The sequence below is a fragment of the Dendrobium catenatum genome, unplaced genomic scaffold (genome assembly GCF_001605985.2).
Source record: "Dendrobium catenatum unplaced genomic scaffold, ASM160598v2 fragScaff_scaffold_898, whole genome shotgun sequence".
Taxonomy (NCBI): domain Eukaryota; kingdom Viridiplantae; phylum Streptophyta; class Magnoliopsida; order Asparagales; family Orchidaceae; genus Dendrobium; species Dendrobium catenatum.
Window position 1 is genome coordinate 1 of NW_021319360.1, and position 3408 is coordinate 3408.

General features: G+C 30.5%; 1 non-coding gene across 1 annotated transcript; it reads left to right on the forward strand.

The window, feature by feature from the left end:
* The first annotated feature begins 268 nt into the window (after nucleotides 1–268).
* LOC114580258 lies at nucleotides 269–371 on the forward strand. The gene has a single exon (XR_003701604.1). It is a non-coding gene; the product is annotated as a U6 spliceosomal RNA (small nuclear RNA).
* The last annotated feature ends 3037 nt before the right edge of the window (nucleotides 372–3408 follow it).

Below are 3408 nucleotides of genomic sequence, written 5' to 3' on the forward strand. Positions count from 1 at the left end.
CATCAAAACATAAGCCATGAAATAAGATTTGCAACAAGTACTATATTTTATTTTTATAGTTGTTATAAATTTTTTCTCCAAATAATCTCAAATTATTTGAAATTGTTCAAAGCGTACACTTTGGATATTGAAAGTGCCAAAATTAAGTTTTTAATATTAAGATGCGGAGTAAAAAATATAACCCATACAAACTCAAAATTAGGCTCAGAGCCATGTAGAAAGACGACATTGGTCTCATCGTTTGTCTAGCCAAATAGTTATAGCCCTCGTTTGTCTCTTCATAGATACAATAAATTTGGAACGATGCATAAGATTTGCAAGTCATTTGCGCAAGAATGACATGCATAAATTGAGAAATGGCCTAAATTTTTAAGATCTCTTTAGATCTTTAAGAAAAAAGTTATAGCCCTCTTGAGCATGTGAAGATGCATTTATTTTTTTTTATAGATATTTAGATGTAAACATATAAATAGTCATTTAAGAGAAATGTGTGAGGCATTTAAACTTTTAAATAGTGACATTCAACATCACTTGAAATCTTATTTAAATTTTTTCATGTTCAAATATTATTTTAATTAGAGTATAATTATAGTAGAAAATTCAAGAAAAGTGACTTTATAAAATATATCCAGTTGATGATTATAAATTCTGAAAATTACTTATGAGTATTAAATTCATTAAAATTAAGAGAAATTTTGTATAGAGGCTCCTCTTGATATGAAGTTCCTTTATAAAATTTCTTAAAACTTTAACCATTTTTTCCTTATGAAAAATTCTTTAGTTGATATTAGTCAAGTCAATAATTCCTAAACCACATTATTATTGAATAAAATCATTGAGACGTCAAAAGAGTAAGGCTTCGTTTGGGACAGATCTGTTGGGAATTTTTTTTTGGAACATTTCAAAAATTTATTTTTGTGAAAGCCCTTCATAGTTTTTTTCTTGTTACACTATAATATTCTCCATTTTGTAATCCTCTTTTTTTTATTAATGAATAGGCTATTGCCCTAATTTTTCCCCAAAAAAATTCTTCCCCTGTAAACATGATGAAATATGTTAGATATGGGATCGCGACTGCAGCTCGCTGGTTGAGCGAAGCCTTTCCTCCCACATGACTCACGTTCAAATCCTCTAATTTCCCCTAATTGCGGCTTATGGAGTTTTTTAAAGACGGACCATGGCGGTTAATTTAAATAAGAATAGTTGCAGAATATTAAAAAAATGTTAAAAGAAGCTAACTACCCATACATAATGATGTATTCTAAAGAATGCACTAAATAATTTTAAAATTTTGTTTCATTCACCCCAGTCAACAACAACAACAACAAGCCTTAATCTCAGTACGTGGCGTCGGCTACATGAATCCTTTTTCTCCATTGTATCCTATTAAAAGTCAAATTCTCGTTTAAATCTAATAAAGAAAGGTCATTCCTAATATTTTCTAACCAAGTCTTTTTAGGTCTACCCCTACCTTTCTTAACATAAGTCAAATCTAATACCTCTACTCTCCTAACCGGATCATCGGAAGGCCGCCTTTTTATATGACCAAACCATCTAAAACGACTCTATCTAATCTTATCTTCTACTGGAGCTACTCCTAATCGGGTGCATTCACCCTAGTCAACCGAACTAAATTCTTTAAAAACATCAAATCATTTTGTGTTTTCATCAAACTAAATTCTAAAAATACTGCAGCAATCTGCCAAACTGTTTGAGTTATTCTAAATACGCCAAATAATTTAGTGCATTCAATGAACGAGTCATTCTATTTGATTTTTTTTTTTAATTCTCTACTTTTTTTTTTGGGAAATTTTATTAATTCTCTACTATCAACCGAACTAAATTCTTTAAAAACATCAAATCATTTTGTGTTTTCATCAAACTAAATTCTAAAAATACTAAATTATTTGAGTTATTATAAATATGTCAAAAAAATTTAGTGCATTCAATGAACGAGTCATTCTATTTGACTTTTTTTTGTAATGCTCTACTTCTATTTCTAATTTAAATTAAACATCATGCTTATTTAAAAAAAAAAATCATACGATTAAATAAGGGGGGAGAAAAAGGTGAAGAGCATGATTGGATATCAGGGCGCTTACATGATCATCACAAGCATCATTAACTGCTTGGCGCAGCGCATTGAATATGATGAATGAGGAGACATTCATGATGGCGATGCCCATTGCCCGCTCACATAACATTTATGCCATCGACTTCCGTCTTCATTGCAATCATGTCGAGCACCCATTTCATAGTAATTTAAATATTCATATTTTAATTTTAGTCATAAACTCATTATACACCTTTGATTTGAGATGAACGGGGCAATTTCGCCATTTGGACATGAATAAATTTCATTATGCAGGGATGTCAAAACAGATCAACGGATCTGATTCGAATTTCGGATCCAACTCAAATTGATCCGGATATAAATGGATTGATCCTAATCCGACCTGATTTTACAAACGGGTTAAGGTTTCGGGTTTGAGTCGGGTCAAATATTCACACCCCTAAAATTTTGCATATGAATATTTGGACAAAATACTAATTTGAATGGATTTTAAATTTTATTTTTTAAAAAAATATTGCTATGATCATCACGCTTCTTGAAGTGATTTTTGAAATATAATTTTTAAAATTAAAATAATGATTATCTAAACTCTAAATTTGACATGGTTATAGACTATAGTCGAATGAAGTGGCTCAGCAAGAGGAATCCAATAAGTCAATTTTGAGATCATTAATATGTTTAAATGATAAAAAAATGCTTTTTGATCAAGAGAATCAATATTGACCATATGATGGAGTGTTTAAAATTCTAGTTCAAATTACCAAAATGCTCATACAAAAAAACTTATAAAAGAGACTCATTATTTTTCATATGAGGAGAGAAGAAAGGAGAAAACTAGAGAGCTCTCTTGTATTTTCTAACTATCGCAGTCGACAATCACCGCCACCTATTTCCCCTAACAATTACCATCATGCCTGATGATCACCGCTAGTAAACACCACAATCTCCAAAATTTTGATAAGATTTAAACATGATGTTGGGTATAACTGTCAGCATGTGGATGATGAAATTAAGCCCTGTTGTTGGGAGTTAATTATCAATCAAAGAATACTTAATTTTTATTAACTCCCATTGCATAAATCAAGCATCTTAACTCCCTTCTTCAATTGTGGTTAAGAAAATATTAATATATCTTCAGATATATAGTGAATTTTTCATCAAAGCTTGGACCTTTAGTTTTTCCCTTTTTCAACACTACAGAAAAATCACGTATTACCGGCGGATTTTTCCAGCAGAAAATCATCATTTTTAGGCGGATTTCCGGCGAAAATATTTTAACCAGTAAAACAAGCGCCTGAAAAAAAAATCTGGAAAAAACAAAATGCCTAAAAATT